General features: G+C 43.4%; 1 pseudogene; it reads left to right on the forward strand.

Moving 5' to 3' along the window:
- Positions 1-21418: 21418 nt before the first annotated feature.
- On the forward strand, positions 21419-21612 carry LOC144774648 (U4atac minor spliceosomal RNA; annotated as a pseudogene).
- Positions 21613-21876: the final 264 nt, after the last annotated feature.

The following is a 21876-nucleotide window of genomic DNA, read 5'->3' on the forward strand; positions in this document are numbered from 1 at the left end:
TGACATGCAAAGTGGGCCCCTAAATGCCCGCTATCGCCTATTAGCTGTCGCTAACTGGTGTTAGCGACAGCTAGGTAATAGGGCGATAATATTATCGCCGCTTTAGCTGGAAAAATTCCCGCTAAAGCGGCGATAAGGCCCTTGGTAATATGCCCCTATGTCCCCCTAGATTATAAAGTTTTTAGAGGAAAATATTGGCAGCACAGGTATTCAGAACGTTTGGGATACTCTTAAGGCCGGGATCAGGGGTGAAACTACAAGATATGGCTGGGATGCTCAAAAGAAAGAGAAGGCTAATTTACAGAGGCTGTATAAAGAACTGGAAGAAGCAGAGGTGAACCTGTCTCGCTTGAATCAGATAGGCGGGGATAGCGATTTAGCCCTAATACAGATTGTTTTCGTTAAATCAGCTATTACAGAACTTTCACAGGCGAAAGCAGCTAGCAAATTCATTGCTTGGAGATCTAAAATGTTTGAGAGTAGTGAGAGAGCAGGGCACATGTTAGCCGCAAGAACTAAGGATAGAGAATCTGATATACATATTAAAAAGAATCAGGATCCGGATCTTGATCTTGATCTTGTGTCTGAGGAGAAGGCCATTGCTTTCGCCTTTCAAAAGTTCTATCAAAAACTATATTATGATGACATTTGTGATAACGATGCAACTCAGGTGGAAATTCAGGAATACCTGAAGGGGATCAGGGTGGATACGTTATCCTCGGAAGAACGAGAATCACTAGACGCAGAAATCAGTATTCAGGAGCTTTGGCAGGCTATAGATTATCTCCCGCGGGGTAAAGCTGTTGGCCCAGACTTTCTGCCGGGGGAATTTTATAAGATATTTCGGCCTCAGCTTACTCCGGTCATGTTAGAAATATTTCGTAGAGTTCAGGATGGGGAGGCTCCCCCAGAGTCCTGGCGAGGTGCTCAAATTATAACTTTTTTAAAAAAGGATGAAGATCCATCTGATCTGGGATCATATCGCCCTATTACGCTTATCAACAGTGACATTAAAATATATGCCAAGATTTTTGCTAATAGGATCTCTGGGGTGATTAAGAAACTTATCTCTGCTCAACAACATGGCTTTGTGCCTGGGCGCGAAACAATAGACCATATATGCCGTGTTATTGCGCTGTTTGATTTTACTAAGATTTCAGGAGACCCTATGGTCCTAATTCTGCTAGATGCAGAGAAGGCCTTTGATAGGGTCTCCAGGCCTTTTTTATGGGCCGTGTTGAGATATTATGGTCTAGGAGAAAGAATCATAAGAGCGATACAGAGTATGTATAAGCAGCCGTCGGCCCAAATCTCTGTTATGGGGATCCAGACGAGTTCAATTAATATTTTAAGAGGTACACGTCAGGGTTGTCCCTGCTCCCCTCAATTATTTACAATTTATATAGATCCCCTTATTAAAAACATTTTTGGGAATGATTTGATTTGTCTAGTGAGATCTAGGGGTGGTAACACTAAAATACTTGGGTATGCAGACGATTTAGCCATTTTGACAGACTCTCCTCAGTCAGCATTGTCAGAAATTCAAAACCTAACATCAAAGTTTGGTAAGCTGCCCAGATATCATTTGAATGATTCCAAGACCCAAATTATTTGCAATGATAAAATTACGTTGTTGGATCCTCGGGTTACTGATAAGGCGAAGTACTTAGGAATTGTGTTAAGCTCTAATCCAGAGGAAATTGTTCAGATTAATCTTAAACCGCTGTTAGGCAAGATGGAAAAAGATACCAGAAAATGTAACCATCTTCAACTAACATTGATGGGTCGTTGTAATGTTGTTAAAATGATTCTTTTACCAAAAATATTGTACCTTTTCAGAGCGATTCCTGTATTATTTGAACAAGTATGGTTCAGAAAATTAGAACATCTAATATCGTGGTTTGTATGGGCAGGTAAAAGACCTAGGCGAGCCCATAAATATATGGCGTTACCTAGGGAGAGGGGGGTTGGTCTTTACCAAACTTTCAGCTTCACTATTGGGCAATTACGTTAAGGCATATCGCTGTATTAATGGATTCTGTGGACCTAGAGGTCTCTGAGTTTTCTACGTATGGTTTAATTTATGGGGAAGAGGTGAAGGGGTTATTATTCAGGCATATTGATTTTGCGTATTTCAAACGTGTGAGGTTTAAGGTTCTACTGGCAGCCTTTAAAGTCTGGACGCCTGTGCGGAAACTATTTAATATAGGAAGGATACATACATATACTCCGGTAATTGGTAATACCCTTCTGTCAGAAATATTTGCAGATGGGTATTTCAGAGAATGGACTATACATGGAGTTACTAGATTGGGGGGTCTGGTCTCAGTTCAGGGGGTACGGACATTTGAATACATAAAACATAAATTTGGTATTAGTAATCGGTGTTTTTTTAGGTTTTTTCAGATTCGTGATTTTCTTTCTAGGAAATCTGTTAGCTGGATTTCTATCCCATTAGTTCAGGCTATTAGGGGGGGCACTCTACTATATCAATAATTTATAAAATGCTGAATGAAAGGAAGAGTGATGATCTATCTAAACACTTTAACCGTTGGCAGATTGGTTTACAAGCTGGGCAGGAGGTTTGTGAAGACTCATTATGTTTTAGCTATACTGCCACTATATCTGCTAACCTCCAGGTACAATGTTTTAAAACGTGGTTCAATTTGTATATAACCCCACATCGCATACAGCAATGGGGTGGGATCACGGGAGTTAACTGCCCTAGGTGTGGGTAGATAGCAGTTGACAGTATCCATATGTTCTCTCCTGCCCTAGTTTAACTCCATTGATAATTGAAGTGGAACAACGGTTGGAGCAAGTGTTCGGCTATCGGATACAATTATCTTCGCAGGCTATTATACTGGGGGTGGCAGATGCAAGTATGACGTTGCCAGAGCGGAAGTTATTTTACATAGCAATGGCTACATTTAGATTATGTTTAGCAACAGTATGGTTAGATCCTTCCCCCCCCCGACAGAACAAGAGTGGTTCAATAAGTTTTTGAATGTTGGGAAGTGGGAGCTGTTGGTTTTCAAGAGGAGAGGTCCACGGTCTCGAAGAGAGGGTGAACCAGTATGGGAGCTGGTAATTAATTGGCTGGATAATGTCAATCAGTAATTTTTTCTTGAAGAAGGAGGACAGTCAGGATGAAATGTGTATATTGTATGTAATGAAATATAATGGGATTCACCTGTCTTATGTTACGATCTTACCATATCTATTTTTCTATTTGGTTTCTTTTTTTTTCCTCCTGTAACGATCCCTGGGGGGGTGGGTTAGGGTGGGGCTCTGGGGTATAATACAAAAATGGGCAGCAATGACACAGATGAAATGTACTATGTATTGTATATTTTCTGTTTAATTTTCTGTTTGTATTTTGAATCTGATGTCTTGCTACTCTCTAATAAACAATTTTAAAAAAATCAAGCACAATACAAAATGGTCACGAAGAGACAACATGGTGCCACAAATGCTAACTCAATTCGCACAATGCTAGAAGGTGGCAGCTAGATGGATTTTGCAGCCCAACAGGTTTGGTGGTACGTGTTCTGTGTCCCTGCCCCTGGGTATGGCTGGGCTTGCGACTTTCTCAGTAAGACAGTTCGAGTCCCCACAGCCAATGATGGTTTCTTAACAGAAGCATGTCAGGGCCTTCAGTTTGCTATAGGTAACACCTCCCATCCATATTCTATTAGTGCCCTTTTCCATAAGGCAAGAATAACCTCCAGAATGCCCGACCAACTGCACACTTGAACGCATAACACACATGCACTGATACTTTCTCTCTTGTACACATTCTCACATACCCCCAGATTCATCATTGTCCCGTTTTGCGAGTCCTTAATAGCGATTATTAAGGAATCGCTATTAAGGACTTGCAAAACGGGATTCATGTAGAAATCGCAAATAAAATTGCGATTCCTACAGCTTCCTTATTTGCGATTAGCAATTTGCTAATTGCAAATAAGGATGCGATTTCAAGGGTGCCAGGGTTGTCCAAAGGACACCCTGTTGCACCCCTGAAATGAAAATGTAGACTGATGTTGCGCACACACATGTCAAAAGGAAATGTGTGTGTGTAACATACAACTTAGAAAAATGCACTAAAGTGCATTTTTCTAAGTTTTCGCTATTTACCACAAAGTCAGACTTCGCAGTAAATAGCGGCCAAAAATTGCGAATTCGCAATTCTGAAATGGTTCATGAATTGCATTTAAGGAATCTCTAATTGAGATTCCTTAAATGCGATTGCAATTTGATAAATCGCAATTATTTGCGATTTTTCAAATTGCGAGTTCATGAACCATTGATGAATCTCAAGTGACATTTATGCGGGCGCAAACTGCCGAATGTTGCGATTCGCACCGTTTCCGCTCGCAAAAATGCTTGATGAATCTACCTGTAAATCTCTTGCACTCTTTCGTACATTTGTACTCTATCACATTCACACAGACACACTGCCACTCACAATTCCGTTAGTCAATCAGCTTTTACGTTAGAAAAGCTTGCCCTGCTGCTTCTACTATATATGCCTTGCCTTTTAGAGAAGCTTAATTAAAATGCATCCTCAATTCAAAAATATTAAAATGTTGCCTTGTCAATGTTTTTTGCAAGTATGATGTGAGCTAAAAGTACACTTCCTTGAAGTATCTGTTCGGGGCTTATATTTTGTTTCACTTGTAGATCAAGCAGTTACAGTATTGGAAATGACGAATCCATGTTCTAACATGTAATATCACAACATCCAACTGATCTTATGAAATGACTGACTTCTTCGGCAACCATAGATTTTATCCAGTAACACTTTGAAGTTTTAGGTTTTTGAGAAAATCTAAAAAAAACATGTTAAAAAAAAGTCCCAGACTGAAGCATTGTGGTGAATGGAAAGGCAAGAATGGCTTAAGGTGTCACACGATCCTCAATCCACCGCCATACCTCAAAACCTCTGCCCTAGTCTCTCTCCTTGCGCCATCCCACATTCTCTGTCCACTCTTCCCTTTCGCACTAGCCTCGTTGATGCTGATGGAATAAGTAGGCATCTAGAACTGCGGAAAGAGCAGGTATTCTGTGGGAGCCTTTGTAGAAATATGTGCATATTCATGAGAGTCATGTAAGTGCAGAGTAAGAGGTGTGTTCATGTAAGTGCTGAGTGATGGTGAAGAGTGTGAGTGAATGCAGCATTTGTGGTGCGAGTGTAGGGTATACAATGTGCCCATGTGAGTGTTGAGTAAACTGCATGAATGCCATGTGAAGGGAGGGCCCATGTGAGTGTCGGGTCAGAGGAGTGCGTGCAGAGTGAGAGGGGTGAGTACAGGGTGGTGTGAGCCGTGTAAATGTAGGGTGAGTGGTGTGCCTGTGTGAGGTGCAGGGTGAGTGGTAACAGTGAAGGGTGATCTGTGAGAGTGACTGGCGAGTGCATGGTAAGAGGAGTTTGTGTAGAGTGAGTGATGTGTCCCTATGAGTTCAGGCAGACTATTGTCCCTGTGTGCAGGCAGGATGAACAGAGTACCTGTATGAATGCATGCTGAGAGGTTTGTCTGTTTGAGTGCAGGATGAGAGGAGGAAGTTCAGAATGATCGGTGCAACCACAGGCTCACTGCTGTGCTTGTTTGTGTGGTGTGAGTAATGTGCAAATGTGAGTGAAGGGTGAGCTGCGTGAATCACAGGAGTGCCTATATGAGTGCTAAGTGGTGAACAGCATTCACAACGAAACTTTTACAACGCACTACCATTACGACGCAACTTTTACAACGCAAACTATTAAAATGCATAGCGCTTGGGGGCGCTCTAGGATAGGGAATAGGTTAATTTACTATCCAATAACCTTCCCTAGTGTCCACGGGGACTGGAGTTGGAATAGTAAATTAAACTATTTACTATCCAGCGCCCAAAAGAATTATGCGTTGTAATGGTATGCGTTGTAAAAAATGCGATGTAAAGGTAGGCGTTGTAAAAGTATGCGTTGTAACGTCATGCATCCGTGCTAAGTGAGTGATGTGACAGTGTGAGAATAGGGTGAGAGGGAGTGACTGCTGGGTTAGAGATGTAACATATGAGTTTGGGTGCCAGTGAGAGTGAAGAGTGGCAGGAATTAATGCATGGTTAGTGATGTGCATGTTAGAGTGAGATTGCAGGGTAAGCAGTGAGAGTGACAGGTGAGTGAAGTATGATATGTGTGCAAGGTATGTAGTGTGTTCATGTAAGTGCAGGGTGAAAAGCGTGTGTGCATGGTGAATGGTGTGAATGCAGTGTGATCACTGTGAGTGCAGGATGAGCAGTGTGCTCATGTGACCGCAGGGTAAGTGAAGGGAGAAAAGCGTGAGTTCATGGCAAGGGGCATAGTGCAGTGTGGTCGCTGTGAGTGCAGGGTGAGTGGTTTGCTTGTGTGAGTGCAGAGAAGGGTGAACGATGTTAGTGCAGGGTAACAACGTGAGTGCAGTGTAATGGCTGTGAGTGTAGCATGAGCTGTGAAAGTGACAAGTGAGTGGAGTGTCATGTGTGTGCAGGGTGAGTGGTGTGCTTGTGTGAGTGCAGGACAGGAGGTGGGTGAATGGCATGAGTGCCAGTTTCGGCTCCTTTGCTATACAGAGGAGTGTCACCTCACTGCTTTTGAGCAGTGTAAAGGAAAGGAAGTGTCAAATCATAATAACTTTGAATTATTATCATTTTATATTTTCTTTGCAGGCGGCCAGGTGAGCGGGACTGCTTTACTCATGGAGCATGGTAGGAGTGGTTTGCCCACTCCTAAGTGCGCAATGTCTGTTTGGTCGGCCCTCTCGAGCTGCCCAAACCAGCCATGCTCATTTTCCCCATTCTTCCCGCAGGCCTCCTTTCCCTGGTTGAGCGTCGAACCAGGATGCTCAAAACCAAGGAGAGCCTGTTTGTTTTCCTGGCTTCCTGTCCCACGAGCAGAACAGGAGCAAAGAGCAGGGACGCAGGACCCAGCGGCAAGGTAGATGTATAGTTTTTATTTTACATTGAGCAACCTCGCGCCCGCCCTCACCCTGCCACCAGCGAGTTATGCCAGACGCTGCCGGTGAGTGCATGGTGAGCAGTGTGAGTGCAGTATGATCACTTTGAGTGCGGGTGACCATGAAATTGAAGGGTGATCGGTGAGAATGAGGAGGGTGTTTTCTGAATGCATGATGTATTCCAAGACACCTGGGTGCATATGTACAAGCCGCTAACGCCACCGGAGTCACTTTTCCTGATGCTCCAGTGGCGTTCACTCCTGTGCCATTTTATAAGACAGAGTTAAACCATATTTTGTGGCTTAACTCCGCCTTGTAAATAATGCCCTATTCATGCAGCACTTAGCGTAAAAGGGGATTGAAATGAGTGTTGCAGTGGGCTTTCCACCACAACACCCATTGCTTTTTGATGCTGCCCCATATTTTTAGGGTAAGGGGCAGCGCCAAAAATACCACCAGGGAATTCCTGGTCTTAAACTGGCGATTTATTTATTTATTTTGTGCAATTTTTAAAGCGCGCAAATACCCATACGGGTGTCTCGGCGCTATCGTTACAGAACTCACTTCTTAAGATGAGGTGGGGAATTAGGCAGAGAACAACCATGTTTTAAGGCTCTTTCTGAACTTGAGCAGCGTAGGGGCCGTTTTGATGTGGAATGGTAATGTATTCCACAGTTTAGCAGTAGCGATGGTAAAACATCTATCTCCCCAGCTGGCCTTTCTTGTCCGTGGGACTTTCAACAAGTAGGCTGAGGACGATCGTAAGGTCCTAAGTTGTTCCACTGGGCAGAGGGCTTTTTTTAGGAACTGTGGTCCGGAGTTGTTAAGAGTTTTGTAGGCTATACACAGAGCCTTAAATTTGATTCGGCTCCTAATAGGGAGCCAATGTAACTCTTTGATGTAAGGGGACGTGGAGGTGAATTTGGGGATGGATAGTAGGGTTCTAGCCGCGGCATTTTGCACCATCTGGAGTTTATTGAGTACCCTTTCCTGAGCGTTCAGAAGAAGGGAATTACAATAATCAGTCCTTGAGAACACTAAGGTGCTGATAAGTGTTTTGCCCGCGGACTGAGGTAAGTAAGGGAGTAGTTTTTTTATTTTTTTCAGGGTGTAGAAGGCAGATGATACCACAGCATTGGCGTGATGGAGGAAAGTCAACTTATTGTCGAATGTGACTCCTAAATTGCGGACCTTGACTACCGGTAGGGGGGGGGACCCAACTGAGATGGCCACCACTGTGGGGACCATGCCGGATGCAAGTTCCCGAATGTCATCACCTCCGTTTTATCGGAGTTTAGTTTGAGACAGTTTGATGACATCCAGGAGCTTATCGCCTTCATTCCCTCTTGGAAGTTGGCTGCAACAGCTGTTCCATTATTGTGCACCGATAATACTAGTTGAGTATCATCGGCGTACGTTGTAAGTGCAATTCCATGCGATTTTATCACCCTCGCCAAGTCCGATACATAGATATTAAAAAGCATCGGACTTAGCGAGGAGCCTTGTGGAACTCCGCATGGGAGGGAGAAGGTCTGGGAGGTGAATTTACCCATCTTGACTGTCTGAGGGCGATTGGCCAAGAATGAAGCAATAAGATCTTTGGCCTTGCCTCTTATTCCTAAAGCCGAGACACGGTCGATCAGAGTGACATGATCGACCGTGTCAAATGCAGCGGAAAGGTCCAGAAGTATTAGGACCGCCGCTCCTCCCCTGTCCATCGTTAGTCTGATTTCATCTGCCGCTTTGAGCAGTGCTGTCTCCGTTCCGTGCCCCTGTCTAAAGCCAAACTGAGTATCATCTAGTAGATCGTTGTCATTGATGAATTTCGAAAGCTGGATGTTCATAGTTTTTTCGAAAATCTTGGCTGGGAAAGGGAGACAGGCGATCGGTCTATAACTGGCAGGGAGGAGAGGGTCCAGAGTTGGCTTTTTTAGAAGTGGCTTAATAGTAGCCTCCTTCCAAACCGATGGGTAGACGCCTGTTGAAAACATGGCATTGCAGATAGTAGACAACGCGGGAGAAATCGCTTCTGGGATGAGATTCAGAATAGCTGGAGGACATGGGTCGAGGGGGGATCCAGATTTGGTGCTGGCTACCAGATGTTGAATGTATTCCTGATTGATGGTGTCGAAAGATGAAAAGATGGGAGAGGTGTTGATGGGAAGTGCTACTGGCGAGGGGGAAGAGGAGGAATGAGAGAAGGTGAGGAAAATAGAGCTAACCTTCTCCACAAAAAAGCTGGCCAGAGCGTCGGATAGAGACTGAGAGCCTTCTAGGCGCGGGGCAGGGGGGTTGGACAAAATTGTAACCACCTGAAATAGTTCTCCTACCGAGTTTTTCGCCTGGTTGATTTGTGACGTATAGTAGCGACTTTTTTCCGAGACTATAAGTCTTTTGTAGATAGAAAGGGCGTTTTTATAGGTCATTTTGTCTGCAGGGCTATAGTGGCGGCGCCACTGTCTTTCAAGGTTCCTGCAATGCTGTCTCTGCATCCGAAGGGGCTCTGTAAACCACTGGGCTGATGGTATTTTCCTTTTGCGGTAGGAAATTTTAATCGGGGCTAGTTTGTTACAGGCCATGTTTAGGTTTGTTAAGTAATTAGAAGATGCTATAGTGGGGTCCTGTTCATTGGGGATATGACCTTCCTGCATCATCTCTGTTAAATGGGCTAGATTGATGTTTTTCCAGTCTCTATAAGAAACTTGAGAGGAGGTTGTAGTAGAAGGTTTAGTAGGGTTAATTTCAACAAAGAAACGGATCACTGCATGGTCTGTCCAGATCAGAGGGGTTACATGGGTAATGGTTATAAAGGGACTGTTGGTAAATAGACCGTCCAGTGTGTGGCCTGCTTGGTGCGTGGGAGATTTTATCAATTGCAGCAGGCCGGCCGCTGCTAAATCTATGGTTAGCTGCGTAGTGTCGTGGTCGTTGGAGGCTTCTAGGTGAAAGTTAAAATCACCTAGTATGGTGAAATGAAGGGAGCCAGCAGCTGCTTCAATCATATTGCCTATGTTGGCTAGAAACTTGGATCTTGACCCAGGGGGGCGATAGATTAGCATGCCCTTAAACGTTGACTTGGCCGAGAGGCTTAATGTAAAAAAGAAAGCCTCGTATTCAGGGCAATTAGATTGTGTCGTTGTGAGTTTGAACTGGTCTTTATAGATTATTGCTATACCTCCACCCTTTTTATTTTTAGGCCTGTCTAGTCTGCATACATTGTAGTTGATAGGGGTGGCAGCTCTAAAGTCTGGGCCGGAGGCTTCATCCCCCCATGTCTCTGTAATGAATAAAAGATCCAGTTTATGCGTTTCAATCAGGTCGGCAATTTCGAGCTTGTGTTTGGGGAGGGATCTGGCATTTATTAGCGCTGCTTGAACCAGTAGTGGAACAGTTGTTGAAGGTTTAGGGGTTTCCTTTATGCAAGTGGGACATTGGTATGGGCCTAGGGTGGAGTTGGTATACCCTAGATGTGGTAGAGCATGTGGTACGTCAGCTACGTGCCTGAGGTCGTGTAATTCGGCAGAGGTGTAGATGACTCTCACCGTGTTGGTAGCTGATCGTGGGGCTGGAGCGGCTAGGGGGGTAGCCCTCAGCCCGTCCTCGGCGCGGACGAGCGCAGACGAGCTTGCCTTATGCGCGCCTTCGGCGCGCATTCGTCGCGCCCGCTGCGCTCGTCCGCTGCGCTTCCGGTGGGGACACATGCTTTATGGCACAGAGGAGGGTCCAGAGGGGACGTGAGGGGGCGTGGCTACGGAGGTGGGCGTGGCCTAGCAACCGGCCAATCCCACCGCTTCAGCAGGGAAGATTGAGCCTACGTCAGCAAGCACTCTGCTGAGTAGGAAGGGTTCAAACACGGCGCAAATTAAAGATTTATGTACAATTTTAACTCAAAATAGTTTTAAAATGAGCTGTTAGTGCCCTGCTCCCGGCTGTGCCTCAAGAGCTATGAATGCTGCAATTAAACGCGGCGCTCGTGATCAGCTCGCGTTTATGTCCGAGGGGGGCGTGGCTACGGAGGTGGGCGTGGCCTAGCAACCGGCCAATCCCACCGCTTCAGCAGGGAAGATTGAGCCTACGTCAGCAAGCACTCTGCTGAGTAGGAAGGGTTCAAACACGGCGCAAATTAAAGATTTATGTACAATTTTAACTCAAAATAGTTTTAAAATGAGCTGTTAGTGCCCTGCTCCCGGCTGTGCCTCAAGAGCTATGAATGCTGCAATTAAACGCGGCGCTCGTGATCAGCTCGCGTTTATGTCCGAGGGGGGCGTGGCTACGGAGGTGGGCGTGGCCTAGCAACCGGCCAATCCCACCGCTTCAGCAGGGAAGATTGAGCCTACGTCAGCAAGCACTCTGCTGAGTAGGAAGGGTTCAAACACGGCGCAAATTAAAGATTTATGTACAATTTTAACTCAAAATAGTTTTAAAATGAGCTGTTAGTGCCCTGCTCCCGGCTGTGCCTCAAGAGCTATGAATGCTGCAATTAAACGCGGCGCTCGTGATCAGCTCGCGTTTATGTCCGAGGGGGCGTGGCTACGGAGGTGGGCGTGGCCTAGCAACCGGCCAATCCCACCGCTTCAGCAGGGAAGATTGAGCCTACGTCAGCAAGCACTCTGCTGAGTAGGAAGGGTTCAAACACGGCGCAAATTAAAGATTTATGTACAATTTTAACTCAAAATAGTTTTAAAATGAGCTGTTAGTGCCCTGCTCCCGGCTGTGCCTCAAGAGCTATGAATGCTGCAATTAAACGCGGCGCTCGTGATCAGCTCGCGTTTATGTCCGAGGGGGGCGTGGCTACGGAGGTGGGCGTGGCCTAGCAACCGGCCAATCCCACCGCTTCAGCAGGGAAGATTGAGCCTACGTCAGCAAGCACTCTGCTGAGTAGGAAGGGTTCAAACACGGCGCAAATTAAAGATTTATGTACAATTTTAACTCAAAATAGTTTTAAAATGAGCTGTTAGTGCCCTGCTCCCGGCTGTGCCTCAAGAGCTATGAATGCTGCAATTAAACAATACAACGGGAATTTTTTTCATTTCTCCTTGTATATTCTTCTTTCAATGTGTGCTGTATTGTGCAGCACACATAAGGCAAATTGCATATTAAGACTGTTTATGTGCAGGAAGGCGTCCCTTCCTGCACATTAACAATCACCTCAACAGCAAAGACACTGTAGCAAAAGGACGCTAGAGTGCCTTTTTTTAAGCTATGTAGATTTTTTAGCACCAGTGCTAGGGGTAATGCAGGAGTGCCATTCTTGTAAATACATATGCAGCAAGGTGGAAGGCCAGAACCTGTTTTGTTTTGGCGTCTTTTAATTAACGCTAGATCAAACAATTTATTTTTGTTTCAGCTGGTACTTTATTTGTACCTTTTTCTTCAACTTTTTTAAAAAATTTTGTTGTATACTCAAAAACAGGAAGTGACAATAAAGTCTATATATAGAAAGTGCTTATGTACATTTGATCCACAAAATATTAAAAAACAACATGTTTTGAATACACAATATGGACAAACATAAATGAAAAATATCATGAACAAACTTCCTATTATCTTAATGGTCTTATGTTACCTTTAGCAGCAAAATCTAAATATTATTTCATAGACATTCCCCAGATGATATGTGCATCAAAATTTCAATTAAGAAAGAGTGGAGAAACACAGGGAAAATATTGGTGTCTAATACATGGAACTTTTCCTCTATATATAGACAGGAAATAAATTCCTCTGTCTTCCTATCATATGTCACAATTAAGCCAACGCGTTTCGAGTCTCTAATATTGAATATACGGACTCTCATCGGGGCTCTTGATTTTTGGCAGCACTGCTGGTTTCTGAAATTAGGATGCATGAAAGAAAAAAGAATTATGGGGCATATTATCAAGGACCGGTGTTAAACTTATCGCTGTTTTATCGGCAGGAAACTGCCGATAAAACGGGGATAATGGGCTTGATAATACGCCCTTGTTAATTCCCATAGAAGCCCATGTTAACATTAGAACATGGGTTTCTATGGGAATTAACAAAGGCATATTATCAAGCCCATTATCACCGTTTTATCGGCAGTTTTCTGCCGATAAAACGGAGATAATTTTAACTCCGGTCCTTGGTAATATGCCCCTATATTTTTTTTAAAACGGACAACTTAGACACCCTCTTTAAGTATTTTCTTTCTCTTTAGTGCTGTACATTGATACATATACCTTAACAGCAGTGTGTTTCTTGTCAGCTCAGATGTCCCTATCTGTATGGAAGAAGAGACTGCGGGTCATATTATCAAGCAAGGGCGATACATTATCGCCGCTTTTATCGGCAGGAAACTGCCGCTAAAGCGGCAATAGTGGGCTTGATAATAGGCCCTTGTGAATTCCCATAGCAGGCCAGGTTAACACCATAACCTGGGCTGCTATGGAAATTCACAAGGGCATATTATCAAGCCCATTATCGCCGCTTTAGCAGCAGTTTCCTGCCGATAAAAGCAGTGATAATGTATCGCCCTTGCTTGATAATATGGCCCCACATTTTAAGATTGTTTCTTTCTATTTTAAACACGTACTGGTAGTTAAATGAAAGCTACACAAAGTGGCTTTGAAAAGCATACCTTTTTCTCCAGCCAGAGTTATTTCACTACGAGCTTCTCTGCCTATTTATTCTTTCAGTAAGCAACTCTGTATAAAGAATGACAGGCCATAAGTTCCGCGAAGACTTTAATCTTTCGCTAATTGATGTTATTAAAAGGCTTTTACCATACCTGAAAGCCGTTCACATTTCGATGCTGTGAATTTTGCTTCGCGGTAATTAACTCTTGGACGCTTTAAATGTGCTGCAAACAAACATAACGCTTACTTAACAAAAAGCGGGGCACATTATCAAGAATGGTGATAAAATTATCGCTGCTTTAGCGGCAGGAAACTGCCGCTAAAGCAGCGATAATGGGCTTGATAATATGCCCTTGACAATTCCAATAGAAGCCCATGTTCACACCAGAACATGGGCTTCTATGGGAATTCACAAGGGCATATTATCAAGCCCATTATCGCCGCTCTAGCAGCAGTTTTCTGCCGCCAAAGCGGTGATAATTTTAACGCCGTTTCTTGATAATATGCCCCAGCGTTTGTTGTTTTATTAGAGCATTTTATAACAGCGTTTTCTAACAGTTTAAACTACAGGTGTACCTTTGAATACTTCGTGTGTGAACTCTCGTCCTCGTGAGATGCTTTTCAAAAAGTCAGCGCGTCTTTCTGAAACACAAAGGGGCATATTACCAAGCAATAGTGATCATTATCGCTATTGCTTGGTGAGAGACAAAAAATTACCGCTGAGCTGCGGCGATTTTTATCGCAAATAAACCTTGGTATTACCAAGGTTTATCGCAAATGCGATAAAAATCGGCCGCAATGCATGAATATCGCTGAAAAGTCAGCGATATTCATGCATTACCGAGCTAATGCTCTTAGCCATGTTATCCACCTCCCATTGGATAACATGGCTAAGAACTGCTCAGGGCAGGTGTTAGCTTTTGGAGATATTCGCGCTTAGCGCGAATATCTCCATAAGTTGGTAATAGGAGATAGCGATGTTAGCGACTGTTTCCAGTCGCTAACATCTTGGCACGCCCACTTTGCATGTCATTAGTGATAAATATCACTGACATGCAAAGTGGTGCCCAAGATGGTCGCTATCTCCTACTAGCTGTCGCTAACTGGTGTTAGCGACAGCTAGGTAATAGGTAGATCATTTTATCTCCGCTTTCTTGGCTTTTAAAGCCAAAAAAGCATAGATAAACCCCCTTGATAATATGCCCCAAAGTTCAATGCGCATTGAAGCATGGATCACAGTTTTAAGTTGTGTTTGTCTGGAAAGCGGAGCCAGGGAGGAAGCAAATTACCTTGTTATCCGTCTGCTCACTCTCATCTCAATTTTTGAAGTGAGGTGATGGCATTTTCAATTGGGGACATCTCAACAATGGCTTCTAACTTGGAACCATGGATATTGTGGTTTTCAGTACCATATTCATCCATCTGGGCTAGCGAGCTTGTGTGCACCAAAGCAGTGCACTCTGGGCATTGTAGTGTTTATATTCTTGCCAGTTCTGTCATATTGTTTAAACCCACTGTTGCACTATTAAATTTCAAAATGAAATATGCTTCTTTGCGAAGTAGCAGGTTTTCAATGTCTGTCAGTGTTTTTGAAAGTTTAAAGCTTGCCAATACTGTCCATTTGAATTGAGTTTCATTGTGGCTTTTTTACACAAAGTGTTCAACTATGGGTGCGGTCATAACTTTTTTCTTAATTCTTGACCGATGTTGGGTGATTCTTGTATTGACCTATTGGCTGGTTTTCCCTATATACATTTTTTTGCAGAGGCAGATTATTGCATAAATTGCATTCTTTGTTTTGCAGTTTGTGAACTCGGTGTGTTTCCAACTTATATTGTCGTGGACAAATTCTGTACCTTCAATGGTGTTCCCGTAGGCAATGCAGTTTCCGCATTTTCGCTGCCCTTCAATTGGTTTTAAATTCCATTGAGCCCAAAAAATCGCTTTTAGGTTTGGGTAGAAAAATGTCGGCTCTAATTATTTGTTGGCCAATACTTGGATTTTTCTTCAATGCGATAAATGGAAACAGGCATTCTAAATTTTCTAATAAGTGCCAGTTCTTCAAAATGGTTTGTCTAAATCTGTTAGTGTCTGGGCCATAGGTTGATACACACACTAGTCTTTCCAAAGTTTTTTTCTCTTTTACTTGGAGGAGACTTTCTCGGGCGTAAATCGGGCTCTTTTGGTAGAGTGTTTAAGCAGCTTTTTTGAGTAATCTCTCTTTTGCATTTCTTTACAAAAGAGCGGAGCATGGTCTTCAAATTCTGACGTCATGGAACAATTTCTCCTATTTCTGAGTAGTTGCCCATATGGGAGGATTTCCTTTAGGCTATTAGGGTGTGCCGCTTTTAAAATGTAGAATTAGGGGCCATATTATCAAGGAAGCTGTGGTAGTTTATCGCCACTTTACTGGCAAGAAACTGACGATAGAGCGGCGATAATGGCCTTGATAATATGCGATTCGAATTTCAATCGAAGCCCAGGTTAGATGTTCACACATCTAACCTGGGCATCGATTGAAATTCGAATCGCATATTATCAAGCCCATTATCGCCGCTTTATCGGCAGTTTCCTGCCGGTAAAGCGGCGAAAAACTACCGCAGCTTCCTTGATAATATGGCCCTGTGTTCTTATCTGTCTCCTTCTTATACAGTGTAGTCATCAATTCATTTTCTACAGGTGTCACCTCTACATCCAGGAAAGTTAAATTGGTTTTGCTGAATTGTACTGAAAATGTTATGTCTGCATATCTTGAATTTATCCATTCATGGAAGGACGTCAATTCAGTCTGGCTACCTTTCCACAGGCACCAGACGTCATCAATGTATCGTAGCCATTGCATTATATTCTTTTTGTAGGGGTTATTGTTGTCAATGAACTTGTCTTCATATTGAGCCATGAAGAGGACCACCATCTCTGGAGCAAATGGACATCCATGGCGGTCCCCTTCACTTATATATAGAATTGATCTTCGAATTTAAAATAGTTTTTTTTCAATGCCAACTCTGTTAGTTGAAAAATGAATGCTGTTGGGACCCTGTGGGGTCGCATTCTTTTCTCCAGGTACAGTTGAATCACTTCTAGAGCTTCCTCTTGGGGTATCTGAGTGTAAAGGGAGGTGACGTCAAACGTCACCATTATTTGAGTTCGCTCGTTGAATGAGATTCCTTCAAACTTTGTTATAAAATCGGTCGTATCCCATAAATATGACGGGACGTCAGCAAGAAATGGCTTCAGGGAAAAAATCCACATATTTTGCAATTGGCTAGAATACTGAATCACATCCCGAGACTATCAGCCTCCCTGGTGGACTTTCAAGGTTTTTGTGGATTTTTGGCACAACGTAAAGTATTGGTGTCCTCTGGAATTTTTTGATCAAGAAGTCATGCTCTTTGGGGCCAAGATAGCCTTCTTCTAGGCCTGGTTGTACTATTTCGATAATCTTTGATTTTATAGATAGCATAGGGTCTTCTTCAAGTGGTCAATACCAAGATTTTTTTTAAAGTTGAAGAAAAAGGTATAAATAAAGTACCAGCTCAAACGAAAATAAACAATTTGATCTAGCGTTAATTAAAAGACGCCTAAACAAAACAGGTTCTGGCCTTCCTCCTTGCTACATATATATATACGGCCCAGTCAGAACCTGGCTCTTAGAGCCTAACTCCCTTTGTTACCTATTCTTGTAAATATGGCGCATCCCTGCATTTTGAAATTGTCGGTGCATCCCTGCATTTTTTAAATTGGCGGAGAGCGGTGTGACCCGATTTGGCGTAACACAGCACTCTGCTAGTTTCTTATACATATGCCGCTTGGAGTTTCAGATATAAGTTAAATTATTGCTGTTATGGCATCAATCTGGGATGGAGGTTGGAGGAAATAAATAATGTGCTGATTCTGCAACAAACTTTCAGGGGCAGATCTACAAGAAACTAACGCAGCTCGATGCAGCAATTCATTATGCGGCGCCGCGCTGCACAAAAACAATCAATTGAGGTCATTTCTCTTCCAATGAACACGCATTCAAAGAGGAAAACAACGAGGAGAAATGAAAGCATTTCTCCTCGGTGCACCTCGCTACCCTACCCATAGCTTTCTGACACATTTCCAGAGTTACGATTTCTCGTAATTCTGGAAATGCATCGGTGGACAAGGGTGTTGCGTGGGAACACCCACAGCAACACCCATGTTACGCCGCTAACACGCAAAGTGTTGCGAGAACAGCGACGATATTTACAAGCACAGGTTGTACTTTACCTGTGCTTGTAAATATCACTCAGAAGGCTGCGACACTGGTGCACTGGCGGTGCATGGGGCTTGTAAATCTGCCCCTCAATCTCCTTATTAGTGTTGCCAGCTTTTCGAATTTATTCTGGCACCACCGTTATTTGAATGTCCCGGACAGTAAAAAATAATCAAAATCACAGCACTTTTTTGTGCTAACTTGAAACAACAAATATAAATAGCACTTATAAATGCTTTTTAGGGCTGCATTAATGATTTATGACTAATAATTTCAGAAAACAAAGGCAGAAAGGTCAGGTTACAAATGAATACATACCATTTTATGTACAGACTCTTTAGTCTCAAGGGGAGGACTTTGCAGACTCCTTAAACAAATGGCGGGTATTTTTCTGTAAGAAAGGTGGCATCCCTACTCGATATGCCTTTTCAAGAAATGCATTTACCCACTGTGGCAGAAAAAATAAAATACAAAGAGGAGACGTGCTGTCACAGGCTGTCTAACAGGGGCTGTGGCCAGGGTTGACGAGGTAATGCCGAGGGGACCCTCTGTCGGCAGTCAGTAGAATTGCAGTCAATCATCTGACGGAAATCTCGAAAGAGGACATGGTAAGAAAGATATGGTAAATAGATCTACCCATAATGCATTGTATGCAAGACCAACAGCCGCCACGGCCAATGATTGTTTTCTATAACCATTAATCATACATTTTGTGTCGCTCTAATTAACAAATGAGTTTGCATTTCTCTATCACTCCTCAGATCAGTTGATATTATCGTCCTATTTGTCTTATGCAAATAATTTTATAGGATTGGTAGTATGCCTCCCGCTTGTCATAGTTAGAAATTAGCATTTCCCATTATTCAGCAGCCTCTTTTTGGCGCTGATAACGGAAACTAAAATCTAATTTTTGTAAGGTCTCCCATATCGAAGTTGAGACCTAAATATTATTGTTAAAGGAAGATAATAGTACGTGCCCCGACATTTCCAAAGTCAAGTGATTCTGAGAACGGAAAAAAGATATGGGTCTTGCGAGGTGTGGCGCCGCGGCCAGGGCGACTGACTCCGGAATCTGGGGATCACGGTTCGATCCCCGGCAGCGGATTAGCCCAGCACCATGTGACTCTGGGCAATTAATCTTCCCGACGGCCCCCAGCGCCTAGAGACCCTTACGGGTGATTGTGCGCTTTACAAATGTGGATTTTAATAGGGTGCTATGCGAACCATTCCTTGAAGCAGAGTTGATAACGTCGTGCAAAGGACGGTTCTCTGTCGGAAGTCAGTAAAATTGCAGTCTATTGTCTGAAGGAAATATCGAGTGTGGTAATGCATTGTATTATTGCAAGGTCAACAGCCGCCACAGCCAATGATAGTTTTCTATGACCATTGATCATTCATTTTGTGTCGCTCATTTAACAAATGAGTTTACATTTCTTTATCACTCTTGAGATCGTTTAACATTATCGTCCTGCTTGGCTCATTCAAATAATTTTATAGGATCCGTAATACAGATTAAATAAGGCATTATTCGAAACTACCTTTATCGTTGCATGCAGTTGCCTCTTATAGGCGGTAATAACGGAAACATACAAATTAGCAAGGTATTACATATGCGTTATGAGACCTAAATAAAATTATACAATAAAGAGGTTAGTTTGCGTCCTTTTAGTTCTTAGTTCAATTTAGAGACTTGTGGAAGCAGTCTAACTGGGCGGTATTCAAAAAGCTGTCTAACAGGGCGGTTTCCAAATCATTCCTTGGAGCAAAGTTGACAACAAGGGGGCGCCCTCTGTCGGCAGTCTGTAGGATTGCAGTTTATGGTCTGACGGAAATCTCGAATGAGGCCATGGTAAAAAAGATATGGTAAATACAACCTACCCATAATGCATTGTATGCAAGACCAAAGCGCTGGGATGCCTTCGGGTAGCCATGCGCGATACAAATGAGTAATCATTCATTCATTCAAAGCCGCCACAGCCAATGATTGTTTTCTATATCCATTGATCATCAATTTTATGTTGCTCTTTTAACAAATGAGTTTACCTTTCTTTATCACTTTTAAAATCAGTTAATATTATCGTCCTACTTGTCTTATGCAGATATTTTTTTGCGACCCGTATTGCGCTTCACTTCAGTAGTTAGAAATTCGCATTTCCCCTTCTTTTTGGCGCTGATAAAGGAAACTACGGTCTCCCATATAGGATTAGAGACCCATTAATAATGGTATATAATAAGATGTTGGCTTGTAGCCGTGTGTACTACTATCTGATGTAAAAGTCAATGTTACTCGTTGTACTGACTAATTTAGAAGTAAAATGTTGTTTTATGATCTCGGCTGCATGCAACGCTCTCGTCATACAAAAGCTTCTTGGTTCAAAGCTCTCGGAGGCAAGGTTGACCCCGCCCATCTTGTTTATTAGTTCGTGTCATCTTGCATGCAGAACGCAGGCGTCTCGTTGTAAAGGAGGCTTCTTAGTCCCTCCTTGTTGCCGCCTTGTCTCCTTTTGGCCCTCATGACGCTCTCTCCTTCATTAGTCCCCATGCACTTTGGGAAAGATTTACAATAACTGGTGCATCCCTGCATAGTAGCAGGGATACGCCAGTTATTGTGCGTCACTGCCCCGCCACCGTGGATGCGCCGCGCACCATGGAGCAAAAACGGACAGATGCGTGACACATTTGTGCCGTGAAGGCGGCGCATTGCTGGAGTTGCGATGCAGCTCCAGCAATGAAATGGGGGTGCCCTATCTTTACAATGCTGCATCAATCCTTACGCCTGCTTCAAGCAGGCGCAGGGTTTTGACGCAGCATGGGCTCGAAAGTCACTGAGTGAAATCTTGGAGATTTCACTCCGCAACTTTTAGGAGGCGTTCGTGCTCCTGAATGTCCCCCCCCCCTGTGCTGGAACGCCTACTTCTGGCGCAGGGCTTTGCAACGTGACACATCTCCCAGATGCGTCACGTTGTAAATACCCCGTAGCATGGCTCTTGTTTTACGCCGCCGCTGCGTCACAATGGCGCGTAAAAGAAGTGCAAAGGGCTTGTAAATGTGCCCCTTTTTTCTTCTCACTCAGCTTTGGCAAAATCAACAGCGTGTTTTATTTTCGCATCGCGCTTTCACTTAAGTGAAAGCAGGATGCGAAGGAAACGTGTCTGCCCTTACTGCGCTTTTTTCATTTAGCCCTTCGAACCAATAGATCTGGAACACACACACACGAGATAAAAATAAATAGTGGAAAATAAAACCATTAAATACTTAGAAAGACGCACAATTACATATTGGAATATTGAATTCAAGATTTGAACCCAGTGCATTTAAATTCCATTTTAAATAAACAACGTTATCCAAATGTCGAGTCTGCAAAACTCAAGCCCTCCTGGGCAGAGTTTCAACCTTTCTCTCTGTGTGTTAATAGCAAATCAACACGGGAAGGGGGCGCAATGCATGATGTGCTGCATTAGCAAGACTGCCGAAACAGTAAACTCACCTTTCTGCTGTAATACTGTTCAGAAAGCGAGACTTTTGTTCCAATCAATAATACAATTCCAGATCACCGTAACAAAATGAGGGTCTTTACTGGTCATCAGCGATGCGCTAGCATTACTTCAGCAACCATCTTTATCTTGGGGATGCGCTGCTGTTCAATGAACGTCTAGTGAGGACAGCATTGCTAACATCTTAACAACACGTATGTGCCACTATTGCAACAGCTTTAGAAAGGTAGTGAGGGCAGCATTGCTAAGTTCTTAACAACACATACGTGCCACTATTGCAACAGCTTTAGAAAGGTGCAATTTTTGAAACCCTTAGTTCTACTCATTGTCTAACAAATAAGAAATCTACTCTTACCATTGTCAACCTCAAAGATTTATAATTGCCTATAGGTGGTAGCACCATTGACTTAGATGAGCATGTCTGCTTGTTTCTCGCCAGCGGCTAAATAATGCCGCTGAGACCCTAGGGCCTCATTTATGAGGCCGTGCGTCACTTTTACGCCGCCTGTGCGTCACTTTTTGTGACGCACCAGCAGCGTAAAAAATGTGCCTTGTTGCACCATATTTACAAAGTG

The sequence above is a fragment of the Lissotriton helveticus genome, chromosome 8, assembly GCF_964261635.1.
Source record: "Lissotriton helveticus chromosome 8, aLisHel1.1, whole genome shotgun sequence".
Taxonomy (NCBI): domain Eukaryota; kingdom Metazoa; phylum Chordata; class Amphibia; order Caudata; family Salamandridae; genus Lissotriton; species Lissotriton helveticus.